The sequence below is a fragment of the Sturnira hondurensis genome, unplaced genomic scaffold, assembly GCF_014824575.4.
Source record: "Sturnira hondurensis isolate 20B ecotype Veracruz unplaced genomic scaffold, ASM1482457v3 Scaffold0009223, whole genome shotgun sequence".
In the NCBI taxonomy this organism is placed as follows: domain Eukaryota; kingdom Metazoa; phylum Chordata; class Mammalia; order Chiroptera; family Phyllostomidae; genus Sturnira; species Sturnira hondurensis.
In genome coordinates this window covers 1,707,415-1,721,366 of record NW_028081854.1, presented here as the reverse complement: position 1 = coordinate 1,721,366, position 13,952 = coordinate 1,707,415, and the positions used below count along the sequence as shown (strand labels likewise).

Here is a 13,952-nt window from a genome sequence, read left to right as displayed (position 1 = left end):
AACACATGTAATTAAGGCTTAAAATAAAATAACGTCAAGAAACCAAATCTGGAAGGAGCTTTCTTAACTACTACTACACAATTGAGACTTCAATTTCATTCTGAGGTTCTACTTAAAAAGAAAGCACCTCCCAATTTGTTTTATTTCTGACTGGTTGTTTTACCTAAGAAGACCCCACTGTTATCAGTGATATGGCAGACAATGAAATGAAGTTTTAAATAAAGATTGACTTCACTTTAGGGCTCATATCACATTGTACCTTTGTTTTTTTTAAAGATTTTATTTATTTATTTTTAGAGAAAGAGGAAAGGAAGGAGAGAAACCTCAATGTGTGGCTGCCTCTCATGCACCCATAACTGGGAACCTGGCCTGCAATCCAGGCACGTGCCCTGACTGGGGATTGAACTGGTGACCCTTTGGTGTGCAGGCCCGTGCTCAATCCATTGAGCTACACCACCCAGGGCTCACATTTTAACTTTAAAGCAGTTTCCAGCAAGAAGTAATGTAGAAGGTCATTATGATCGGGCAGAGTCACAGCCTTCCAGAACCTAGAATATACGCACTGGCATGCATTCAAGAGAGGGGTGGCTTTTTGTCCCACCTAAAAGTCAGAACATAAACTCCTAGCATGGGGTGTTCCAACACCAAAGAATGGAAGGAAGTAAGAATCACTCCAGGCTTTGGGGAAACTGCTAATGGTGAAAGTGAAAGCAGTAGTATTCATTTTTCATCACTAAAAAAAGCTATACTACTAACATTTACCATGTTTTAAAATCTACATAATGTATTTACAGGTATTTTCACCATAAATGCACAAATAGAAATTTCTCAATTCGCTTAAGTTGGGCTAGTCTTTAAATCCATTTAGTAAATCTAACTGGTCTCTGCACCAGAATTACTGAACCTTAGAAATGTCAGCCACTCCAATACAACCTTTATGATCTTATATCTGTTTAACACCCCAATGATTATTCACCTAATACTTTTCTTAAAAGCTTAAAAAAATAATATCCATTGTAACATCATCCTAAAAATCACTATCGCTGGAGGTCACAGACCTGATATGCTGATTATGTTTTCATTAATACACATAAAAATACAGAAGAGTAAAAGTGTTCATCAAAGTAACACCCAAAAATCATCTCACATGCCATCAACAGTACAAAAAGACACACTCTTGAGTGTTCTTTCAAGCAGCACATACACAAAAAATGTAGTCAAGCCACAATGGGAAAGTTATTTAGCCCCAAATGCTTTTTAAAATTGAATTTATTGGATTGACACTGGTTAATAAAATTTTATTGGTTTCAGGGGTACAATTCTACAATATGTCATCTGTATCACCACTTATCCCCCCTTTAACTTCTTTTACCTTCTCCATCACCACGCTGTTGTCTAAGAGTGTTTTCTTTTCTTTTTTTAGTTAATCCCTCCACCTTTTTCACCCAGCTCCTCTACCACCTCTGACAGTTGTCAGTCTATTCTTTGTATCCATAAGTCTGCTCCTATTTCGTTCGTTACCTTCTTTTCTTCATTAGATTCCATGAGTGAAATCATATGGTACTTATCTTTCTCTGACTGGCTTATTTCACTTAACATAACATTCTCCAGGTCCATTCATGCTGTCACAAAGGGTAAAATTTCCTTCTTGTTATGGATGAATAGTATTTCACTGTGTAAATGTATCATAGCCTTTTTATCCACTCATCTACTTGTGGCCACCTGGGCTGCTTCCCAATCTTGACTATTTTAAATAATGCTGCAGTGAACATAGGGGTACAAATACATTCTTGTGAATTAGGTGTTTTGAGTTTCTTCAGAAATACAACTACTTCTATAGATGGAATTGCTGAGTCATAAGGCAGTTCCAATTTTAATTTTCCAAGGTAACTCCATACTCTTTCCACAGTGTAGTCCCAAATGCTTTATATCACACAACACGGTATCTGACAGCCCATTCTCAAAGACTGTCTCAACCCGCTGAAATAAATGTTATTCCCTTCCCAAAGTCTCATGTGGTTTTTCCCAACTCACTAAACCTCAAAGCATAATGCCAAAGACAAAAACATCTTCTGAAACAATTCCCTATTTTTGATTCAGCAGACTCCTAGACCCTAAACCCGCACCCCGTCCCTCTCCCTGCCCCCATTGCCATACCTTGCATGTTCTACAGGATTCCAGGAAAAAGGTTTTCCATCTCTAGGGTTTTAAGCTAGCTTTGAAAACAGGGTGGAAGTTTCCATTACAGAGTCATTCCTCTATTTTCCAGATACCCAGAGCAGGTTTTATTTTCACCTGTGTCTACTGTGTGCCTAGCAATGTTTCATACAATGTCCTATACGTCCCCCTACAAGGTGAGAAAAAATGATATTTCTGGGGAGCTGTCAATCCAGGTGAGTTTAGCTATGCATGCAAGTAGACAGTAAGAACTAATGTTATTAAATTTTTAATTATATGCCAGGCACTATGCCATATCCTTCAAGTGCACTTACCTTACTGAATCCACAAAACACTTTACTATGATTATCCTCATTTTACACTTAAAGGAAATGAGGCTTAGAGACATTAGGTGGCTCATCCAAAGTCAAGTGACAAGTTGGTGGTAGCATTCAGACTCAAACCCAAACTGACTGTAGCCTGATGCTCTTAAACCCAATGCACTATGTATACCCGACTCTTTTTATACTCACTGAAAGAAAACATGAATTCTGTATACCCGATACCTTTTTAAGAAAGATTTTCTTTCTTTCTTTCTTTCTTTAAAGAGAGGGGAAAGGCAGGGAAAAAGAGAGGGAAACATTAAAGTGCAAGAGATACATGGATAGGCTGCCTCTTGCACACCCCCAACTAAGGACTGACTCGCAACCTAGGCATGTGCCCTGACTGGGAATCAAACCTGCATTCTTTTAGTTTGCAGGCCTGCACTCATCCACTGAGCCACACCAGCCAGGGCTGTATACCTGGTATCTTATAGTAAGTTCATTTCTTGCATTATGGAGGTCTAGAGCTAGTGTAATCTGAAGTTCAAGAATATATACCATTCTGGAGTATTAATGTGGTATAATAAAAAATATATTTGGTCTTTATCTCCAGGTCCAGATGAAGGCCCTAAAACCCCTGGAACTTCCTTATAGATAGGAATGTCCTTTGTTACTCATAGGCTCACAATGGAGTTCATGCTAAAGATGTGACTCAGGGTGTGACCCAAGAGAGGGTCTGGCCATACCAGAAAGAGCAGGCACAGGATTAGAAAGTAGAAACTTTCAGTGCCACCTCCAAACCACGGGGGAGGGAAAGGTGGCTGAAATTCAATCACCAATTGCCAGTATTTTAATCTAATTGGGCCTACATATAGGAACCATAGTTGAAACTGAACAAGACTAGGAAAACTTCAGGGTTGGTGAACACATTCAGGTGCTGAGAAGCTAGTATGCCCAGAGGTGAAATGGAAGCTCTGTGTCCCCAATCCCTACCTTGCCCTATGCATCGCTTCCATTTGGCTGTCCCTAAGTTGTATCCTTGATAATGAAACTGTAATCCTAAATATCATGCTTTGCTGTGTTCTGAGTGTCACATGTTTTATCATCCTGGGCAAGAGGTATCATAGGAACTCCCAAATTCGTCTGCCAGGCAGAAGGAATAGCAGGTAACTTGGGGCTATCTCATACTTGTGGCTAGTACCTGAAGTGGGGCAATCTTGTGAGACTGAGTCATTAACTTGTGGGGTCAACACTAACTCCAGGCAGTCTGTGTCAGAAATGAATTGAATTGAATTGAATTGTTGCTGGACACTCAGATGGAGTCAGAGAATTGTTGAAATGATATAATTACAACCTCAAAAAAAAAGAGTCCATATTAAAACTAACTTAACAGATACCTTGAGAGCCACTTCCCTGCTTGATCTAATCATTAAATACGCTATTATATCACCAATTCATAGTCCTGCTTGATGTTTTTGGCACTAGTAGGAAATTCTCACCCTATGGAGAGATCCACAAGAAACTGGTAAAACAACATGTCTCTTAAAAGACCAAAAAACTAATTTCACCTGCTACAGAATCTTGTATAAGTATGAAGTTAAAACTGATTTATTAATCATTTTAATTATGATTTATTTCACATCTATTATAGATCCCATGGGAGAATTATATATTACCTCAATAGTTACATGTAACTGGTCCCTGTGGATAGCAGATATTGTTAAATGACAATAGACACCATCTTGTATTTGCCTCAACATGTACTTAAACCAAACTCGAGTGGACCCAGGGACATGACTATTCCTCTTGTTTACCAACTTCTGTCAAAAATAAAGTCAAAGGAGCCAGAGATCTCAAAAAAATTAGGCTACTACTCCATAAACTGTCAATCATGACTAACAAGTCAATCTTGAAGATTAATCCAGTCAAACCAGCCTCTGAGTCCCTTCATAAATCCCTTCCCACCAGGAATGCAAATTCTAGTCATGGAAGAGAGTGATTATGGTCAGGACTACTGATTACTCAACTCTATAGGCCCCCCAGCCCCCTCCTTGTGAATAGTGTTCCCTGGAGTTGGGCCATCTTCTAGGCCTACTCCTTCCCCACCCACTCTTCCCAAGTGCCATTGTGAGCATTTTTGACACATTTCCAGCTGGACCACAAAGGGCATTTCTCTTCACCCTATACACCCAAGTCCACAATACGACCATACCACCACCACCTTCTCCTCCTCCCCCACAACAGAACCCCACTATCAATATCAAACTGCCTCTAGACAGATCTTCAGACTTTTCTTTTTCAGTGTTAGGAAACCTCCAAGCAAGATTCTCCTTGTCGTAAACATCAGCTATAACCAACTGTTTTGAATAAATGACTGGAGAAGTGACTAGTTATTTCAAAGTAAAGTTGACTAGAAGAAAAAGAACCATGGAAATAATTTTTTTAATCCTCACCCAAGGATATGTTCACTGATATTTTTAAGGGTGGAAAGAGAGGAAGGAAGAAAGAAGGGGGGGAGGGAGAAAAATATCGATGTGAGACAGAAACATAACCTGAAATTTTTTGGTGTTCAAGGTGATGCTCCAACAAACTGAGGCCATGGAAATATTCTTTAAATGGACACAAGAATATTCACTGTATCATTCCTCACTCTTGACTTCTACTCACTTGGAAGAAAATGTCACAACTGGGAAAAATGCCTTCTCTGAGGACCAGGGACTTGCAGCATGTGCATGATCCTGCTACCAAGGATCCTTATAGCAGTGGTCCTCTCAACCTTCCCCTCCTGTCAGAAGAATAACCACTAGTAGTTATAAAGTAACAACAAAGCAAGTATTCAACTGAAAATAAATTTACTTCACATTTGAAAAAGGAGGTGGCCACTACAGTTATTTCCAGAGCTGTTTGAAAGCTGTCTGTCAATGGGTACACCTGGGTTTCCCTGTTCAGATTCCACAGCAGGTCACTGGGAAGAGGCAGTATTCAAATCAGCATTTTGCAAAGGTGTTCTCCACAGCAGGCCCACTAGCTTAGCTTTAAGCTAAATTCTTAGAACTTGGAGTGATAAAGACTCAACTTCTTTTTGAAAGACGTATTGTCACTTTCAGAAACAGTCTGAGGAAAAAAGGTCAGCTACTTACTAGTACCACTAGTAAGTAGTGGTACTTTGCATGTTTCAAAGACAGTTCTAGGGAATCTTTTCTGAAAAAGAGTGGTAGTCTGTTACATGTTTGGATTCAATTAAGCTCAAACAAACTCTAAAGTTCCAATAATGACGTATATGAGGCTATGTAAATGAGAAAACAAAATTTAATGCAGAGACAGCCTGAGTCCAGTCCTGTAGCTGGCAGTACCTTGCTCTGTAACTTTAAACCAAGTTTACTAAGCTTTCTAGATTTCCATTTCCTTACTAAATCAATACTTTTCAACTTGTTTTCAGTCTCAAAATACTCTATTCACCTGAAATCTCATGGGGAAATCCAATATAACAATATTAAGATAACTTTCAGAGTGAAGCATAGTGGGGTGAAATGGAAGGAAGACATCAAAGCCCACTCATTCCTGAATTCCCTAGCAATGACCCCTGAGAGGCGTCCCCGAAGCCCAGTTTGAAAAAATATGACACTAGATACATTCAAAGGTTTTTTCAGGGTCTTTTCCCTCCTTCTTGCTAAACTAGAGAAAGAGGAATTAACTGCATTCAATATACTTAATGATGTAACTTCAGTCTTATTCAGAATCAAAATTATAGGTCATACATCAACCCACTTTAGGCAAAAACTGCAGAGTCCAAACCCTTCACCAACTGACAAGAGCTAAAAGCTGTTAACTAAAGTCTGCTATCTTGATAGGATGGAAACAATCTGCTAATCAGGTAAGGGAGCAAATGTTTCTAAGAGTCTTCCAGACTAACAAGCAGAGACTGGAGCAGTGGTTACAAAAAAAAAAGCTAAACAAATATCTCCAAAAATGAGAAGTCCTACACTGTGCAATGTTGCTATCCAAGATCCTCAGCTATCATATCTAGTTTGGATCTACAGACCTCAGTGACAGAATTATTTCCAGCCTTCATGAGCCCTCCAGCAGAGCAGGGCAGAATAGGAAGTAGATGAGGCTTCCCAACACTATGCAACCTAAGCTTCCATGCTGCAATTCAGCCAGAAACCCAACAATCTAGCACAGCTCACAGGACACTCGAGAGCAGGCCAACTCCTACAATTAGGTTGGTTTGGGATGGAGTGCTAGCCATAGCCAGCTTATTTTGCCACAACAAAAGCAATTCACCATGGAAGAATGATTTACCGAGCTTCCTTATTTTGATGTACACTATTAAAATAAGGTCTCATTTGTACCATTTTAAAAGATCACTTGGGCCCTGGCTGGTGTAGCTCAGTGGATTGAGCACGGGCCTGCGAACCACACAATCGCGGTTCAATTCCCAGTCAGGGCACATGCCTGGGTTGCAGGCCAGTTCCCAGCAGGGGCCGGTTCCCAGCAGGGGATGCACAAGAAGCAACCATACACTGATGTTTCTCTTACTCTCTCCTTCCCTTCCCCTCTAAAGATAAATAAATAAAATATTTAAAAAAATAAAATAAAATAAAATCACTTGGCATTTTGCCCCTCCCACTTTCTCCTTTCAATATCACAACTTTGAAGAAATCGAGTTTCAGCCACTTCCAATGTTTTCTCTTGTTACTTCACTAAATTATGTTAAATTCTACTTTGTAGTTATTTGCCAATCAAATGGTCAGGTGCTGTGGTAATCTCCTTGTAAACCCCCAAAGAAATAGGACTCTCCATTACCTAGAAAAACAGACATGAGAACTAGTGAAACTTGATTTTAATTCAAAGACACTAACTCAATTAAACACAATGTTCTACCGTTCAAAGAACTTCAGAACATTTAGGAAGAACTGATCCTGGTTCACTGGTATCAACATCTGTACATATACACAAAGATGTAATTAAAGAGTTAATTACCACTGTTTCAATCTGAGTTACCCCACCCTCACCTCGGATCAACTGGAAGTCAGTGTACAATTCCATTATGCTGCACACCTACCAAAACAGTAGCAAAATCCGATTAATTTAAGTCATCTAATGCAATGCAAAATACCCACAACTCTAAAAGAAGGTGGCATCAATTGGCTCTAGGTTGTCCACCTTTCAGTTTATCTAAAAGCCCTCAGAGTTTAAGAAACAAATTCATTGGTAACTCAGAAAAAAACCCAGTTCTTAGATTCGTGGAGTCTTTCCCCAAACACATTTAGCACCAAATGTAGAAATCAATGGCTTCTCCCTGTGTCTAAGTCCCCTCCTACCTATCCAATGCTCTTTAGGAAATTAAAGTCTCCAAACTGGCTAATGAAATCTCAGCCAGTAGGATATTTTCATACATGAGTTATAATAAACCACTGAAATAAAGATGAATAGAGGCCTGGCTGATGTAGCTCAGTGGATTGAGTGCGGGCCTGTGAACCAAAAATCATGGTTTGATTCCCAATCAGGGCACATGCCTGGGTTGCAGGCCAGTTCCTGGCAGGGAATGCACGCGAGGCAACCATACATTGATATTTCTCTTCCGCTCTCCTTCCCCTCCCCTCTAAAAGATAAATAAATAAATTCTTAAAAAAAAAGATGAATCTATTGACCAGAAAATGTATAGCCCAGCATTAGGACACAAAGTTCAAAATTCTATAACCTAGGCCAAAGCCAAGTTATTCATATATATATATATATATATATATATATATATATATATATATATATAAAATTTCTCTGTGTGTATACACACACATATACACACAGTGGGAAGGGCGCCAAAAAAATAAGTAAAATAAAACAGAATTCTCTTCTGAAGGGCAGGCCCCTTGTAGTATATGCTTCCCCCACTTAGAGAGTATTCAAGGAACCCATCTGTTTCAGTGAACCCACTGGTGGTGTTGTGAGAGGCTGTGTTCAGCTTCAGTGATTTTTTCTGAAGACTCTTTCAACATATTTGCCCAATTCGTGAGTGATTTAATAGCACACCTGCCCATACCACGCTGAATGTTCAGTTTTTAACCAAAAACAGCATGAGCCTCCAAGCCCTACCCTCCCTATTCACCTAATCTCACCCCCGAGTGACTTTGTTTCCCAGGATGAAAAATGTCCTCAAAGGGAAATGTTTTGCTGATGTGGAAGAGGTGAAACAAAACACAGTAGCCCTAAAAAGCATCAAAATCAATGAGTTCAAAAACTGTTTTTGAACAGTGGAAAAAAACATGACTAGATAGGAGTATTGCATCAACTGGAGAGTACTCTGAAGGTGACAGGTTTAAGAATCAGCACACAATTTTTTTATAAATAAATTACCATTTTGGGGGGCCCCCCATCGCATAAAGAGAATCACAAAGGAATTCTCCATTTCTTTGAGCTACTCTGTAGTACAGAGGGTAGTCTACTGGCTGCCTCACCCTAGTTGTTCACTCTAGTCACTTGCTTGCTAAGTAAAAGACTTTCCATTTGCACTCAAGTTGGAATTTAGTACCAGGCTCTCTATTCCATCCCCTTCAAGACTGCCTAGTATACTTACTCAAGTTTTGATGATCCACCTACAGATGCTACTAAAGTACTAGAACCTAGAACAGGTGACAAGTCCTCAATTTCTGATTGTTTTCCCCAAACACTAAAAGGTTTTATTTAGCATTTTTAATAATGACTTTTATACATGTAGACCAAGCAACATTAAGGGGTCTTTTTAACCCGGGCTCAAAGAACCAATACACACTAGTCACTGTTGTGGGGTTCAAAAGAAGAAAACAGCATATTGTTTTAGCCCACTTTAACATGTCTCAAGAGAGGCAAATCGAAAAGGAGTACAGTTGGTCCTTCCAAGTATACAATCTGGTCAAGGTGAGGCTGAAAACTAGCTGACTATTGGAGATTAATGACCCCAACAAAAGGCAAAAGTCAGTTACATCCTTTAGTTACAGGTCAGTCCAAAGATGCGGACACAGTGGGATTGGGCCCACAATGGTCATTTATCTAGTGGAATCCATGGAGCAAACTTTTAGCACCAACTCAAATCTCAGCTGGGTGTTATTAGCCATCATGCTGACCAGACATGAGTGGAAGTATTGCAACATAAAACCTGCCTCCCTACAAAAACCTCAACTTCAACTTAGATCTTGATGGTCATCTTTACAGACCAACAGGGGCATATTATTATCACCTGCCCAACCTTCAGCCCTAGCTAGAAGGAAGATTCATATACTAAAACACATTCAGGGTTCTTGATATGCAATTTTAAATAGTAGTATGTAGGACAAAAATCCTGTCAGGAAAAAGGTACGCCCTCAATTGAACATCCACTGAATTATGAACAGAGCTTGGGCTTTAGCTGCCATTAAAGACCCAGGTAACCACTGCCACCTCCTCTCCTACTCTCCTACTCTCAGTGGGGTGACTTTTTTGTTGAGTAGCCCATCAGTATCTACAAAACAGTAAAAGATAAGACTCTAGGAAAGGCTATAGAGAGAATCAAAAGGATCTCATCCCCCTTTCCATCTTATTATTTGCCCAGTTTCTTCCTCTCTGACTTAGGCTCTTTTCATTCCCTTTTGCTCACTAGGCTCTGGTTGTCACTGTTGCCCCTTCCCTGTCTTTCCCCTTCTTCCCACCTCCTGTCCACCCCACCCCCTCTTCTCCCAGTCCTCAGAAACTTGCCAAAGTCACTCCAGCCAGTTTCTGTACTACCTACCTAGTTCCAGAACCCAGGAGGCACCTCCCCATGCTGGGTACTTTTTAGTCACCCCCTCAGGAAATTGTTCCTTGACTGCATCCCAATCACCTTCTTTTACACCACTTGTTTTCTTTAGCACTCATCAAAATCTGATTTATTGATTATGTGTCACTACCCCGATGTAAGCTGCCTGAGAGTGGACATTACACTTCTGTTCATCTTTGTACCCCAGCACTCAAAACATCGGCTATGTAGCCACTCAAAAAATGCTTATTGAATTAATGAATTCTGGACCTTTTATTCAGTAATTCCAGCTCAATTAAGGTGACAGCAGCAATCATTCTTTTCTTTTGTTGCATTTCAGTGAAACACCTAAACATGTTGTCACTGGTACAATCAAAGCATTTAAACTCAAGTCATATAGGGCCAGGATTCATGCACTCTTTATAACCAAAGGATCCCAAAATTAGACACTAGCTCTTAAAGTTCTTCAGAAAACAGGGTTCCAAATTCAACAGAGGATTTCCGAAGAAAACATGAACAACAAAATATGAGTCATCACACTCCACTGTGAAACCCCTGTGATGAAGGAGCAAGCACACTACTTGGAGATTTTTTTTTTTTTTTTTAACGAAAAGAACATCAATAAACAGACCTTTTTAAGCATTCTTTGCTTTCTTCAAAAAATTTTTCACATCTGTTACTGACTGAACAGATCACATTTTCTAATTTAAAACCACCTATTCAAAAAGAATCAGCAAAAAAAAAAAAAATGGGCATTAGTATAAACCAAATGTCACTGAAGACTCATGTGCCAGACACATAAATTGAAAAAAATATAAAAGAGCTATTGTCCACGTGTAAAAACAAAAAAGTAATATGGGGTTTTCTTTTATCTGAAGTGCATCACAAAGTGTGGATGGAGAGAAACACAGAAATCCAGAATTGGCCTAACATCAAATCATTTTGAAAAGAGCTGACCAAAATGTAAATTCCTCACAATTAAAGTATTTAGAGCAAGAGTCTGGGCTATAATGCTATGTAGAAATTCTTGCAAGGGCCTTGGAATTCCAGTACTCACGGGAGAAAATGCTCATCTGAAGTAGGAGCTACTAGGCTTTGAGAGGTACCCTCAAAATGACACAGCCTGTAACGGAAGTATTTACAAAGCTTGCATTTAAGATGTGGATGGAGGCTGAAATTCAAAAGAGGTGACCAATGTACCAAGTGCCGCAAAGAGGGGAAAAAACCCTCGATTACCACGTAACCATAGATAATTATCGTGAAAACATGGGTATATTGGGAAGGAGTGAGGAGTGAGGGGCAATGGAAAAAAATACATTTGTCACCCTGTCCCACTTTCTATATAGGATACAGGCAAAGCCTCCAGCCCCACAACTTCGGGCACAAACGGTTATCGTCTATAGCAAAGATGCAGAGCAAGGTCTTCAGGTTTGAGCCCCTTAATTCCCGAACTGTTAATGATTAAAGAGAAGGGTGGGGAGGGAAATGAGGGCAGAGGGAGTTGGGAGATTTACCCACCACCTCCCGCCTGGGCTCCCACCTCCCAGCGCTTACCCAGGGCACAGGACCAGAGTCTGCACCACTTCCAGGGCAGCTCCGGCCCCCAAACCCTAGGTTGAGGGGCACTGGCGGTGAGGAGGCAGAGACAGTAGGTTAAGTTTTCTGAGCCCTGCGGCTGACAGACTCCCCTCACCTCCTCTCCTTCCAGAGGAACCAGTCCAGACAAGGCGCTGACTTCCACTCCTCCCCTTACGCCCGCCTTTTTCCGAGGTACCCAACCCCCGCCCCTTCAGCACTCAACGCTCCCCCCTTTTCCTCGACCCCTCCCCCCCAACAAACTCACAGTTGCTCCAGAGGTTCCTCCAGTCAGACCCTTTCTGGAAACGACGGCGGCCCGGCGAGTCCAAACCACCTACCATCCCCGCTCGCGTTTCCAAGCTCCCTATCCCCGCCGCCGTCGTCCCCGCCGCCGTCCCCGCCGCCGCCTCTTTCTCCACCGCAGGAGCCGCCTTGTCTTCATCTGCGGCCCACCGGCCGCGGCCGCCCCGGAGCCCCGCCCCTCCATCCCTCCTGCATCATCACTTCCGGTAACCCCGCCAGCGGCCTGCTCCAGGAGGAGAATGGAAGAGGGGAGGGGAACGAACGGGTAGAAGATTGCATCACGATCTACGCAAAGACGTACGAAGCCGTAGCCAAGTAAGGGCAAAGATCAAGCGCCTGGGAGGTAGGTAGAGCTGGACTGAACCACTTGGGTGGCTGGAAGAGGGGAAAAGATAGCGAAAGAGGTAAGGGGAAAACGGGGAGAGACTATGAAGTTGGCTGTACTGTTGGGAGGAGGGTGGGCTAGAGTTGAGATTTGAGGGAAACTCCAGACTACCTTAGACCTGGGACAGACCTCTCCCACAGAGGTCCGTCCAGTGGTTAGGTCCGGCCTGGCCGCAGGACCTGCCGGAGCTCCGTTGGCCCCGTCGCTCAGCTAGGCTTGTGGAACCACCTCCTCCCAGTTGGGCTGTGGCGCTTCTGCGGGTTGGGGAAGGCAGGACTGACGCTGAGTGAGTGTACTGGTTGGAGACGCGGACACCTTGCGCGGGAGACTGGGGGAATGGGTTGGCTCCCCTGGGGCAGAGATAGGTTGAGGGTGGAGGGCTACGACGTTGCTAGGAGACGTTTTTGTGTGACCCCCAACCTCGCGGGGGCGGCTCCGGTTCAGCGCCTCTGGCCAGTATTACCTGCAGAGGGAAGAGGCCAGAAGGCCAGTAAGGGGAAGCCTGATCTGGGGACGCTGGTACGCCGGATTGCCGCCCCTCTAAGACTATTCTGAATCCTTTGGATCCCCTACTGTAAATGGGAAATTAGCAGGGGCAATTCCAGAGGCGAGAATGTTTAGCGTAGGAAGATTGACCCAAACGGAGCCCCCGTACGGGCTGCAGAAATTTTCTAGGGTAGGGAGAACCAGCGTTGTAAGCCCCTCAGTCCTTAAAAGGGGGCTTTGCTCTGTGACTTTTTATTCGAGTTCAGGAGAAAGTAGATCTAAAAAGTAGATCAATGGGGAAGATATCAGCAAGTGAGAAATGCACTCAAAGACAGTAACACCAGATGAACTGGTAGAAGATGTGGGTAGCGCCACTTTAAATCGGGTAAGGCAGTTTCGAGAAGGTCAGGTTTTGCGGAGATCTAAGAAAAGGGGGAACTGGCTAAAGAGGTTTCTAGGCGGAGAAAAAAGCCAGTAGGCAGTGTTCTGAGGACGAAAATGCATGGCGGCCAGGTGGCTGTGGTTTGTGATGGACGAGTGGCAGGGCCTGATCAAGCATAGCCTTTTAGCCCAAGGTAAGGGTTTGGTTATCTTACCGGACAGCTTTAAAAAGGTAAGTGACATGATCAGACTTACGTTTTAAAAAAAATGATTTGTGGCTGCTGGATGGAGAAGGGTAGAAGATGTCAGACCTGTTAGGCTGCTGCAGTAGCCGAGGGAGAGATGAAAGCAGTGTTGCAGTAGCAGTGGATTAAAAAAACTGATTAAATTCGCGGTGTATGATAAGAGCAAGTTTATTTAGAAACCTACAGAGGCAAAAGAAGGGCCTGGAAGCTTTGGAGAGAGAATGGCAAAGGCAACTGGCTTGAGGGGAAGAAGAGAGGGAAGGGAAAGGCCTGGACTGGGAGGAAGAGCTGGCCCTCAGTGTTATTTTGGGAGTAGAGCCTGTAGGATTTGTTGCTGAGTTGGG

The 13,952-nt window shown here is 42.3% G+C and overlaps 1 protein-coding gene across 2 annotated transcripts in view; it reads right to left on the bottom strand.

Annotated features, from left to right (window-relative positions):
- The window catches only part of DCUN1D3 (defective in cullin neddylation 1 domain containing 3), a 45,866-nt gene extending 33,425 nt beyond the window's left edge, over positions 1 to 12,441 (bottom strand). Inside the window, exon 1 of one of the 2 annotated variants that reach the window (XM_037056899.1) lies at positions 12,074 to 12,441. The gene's annotated coding sequence lies outside the window, so the exon portion shown is untranslated. The remainder of the gene's footprint in view (positions 1 to 12,073) is intronic. The other variant, XM_037056900.1, reaches the window with a different exon arrangement.
- Positions 12,442 to 13,952: the final 1,511 nt, after the last annotated feature.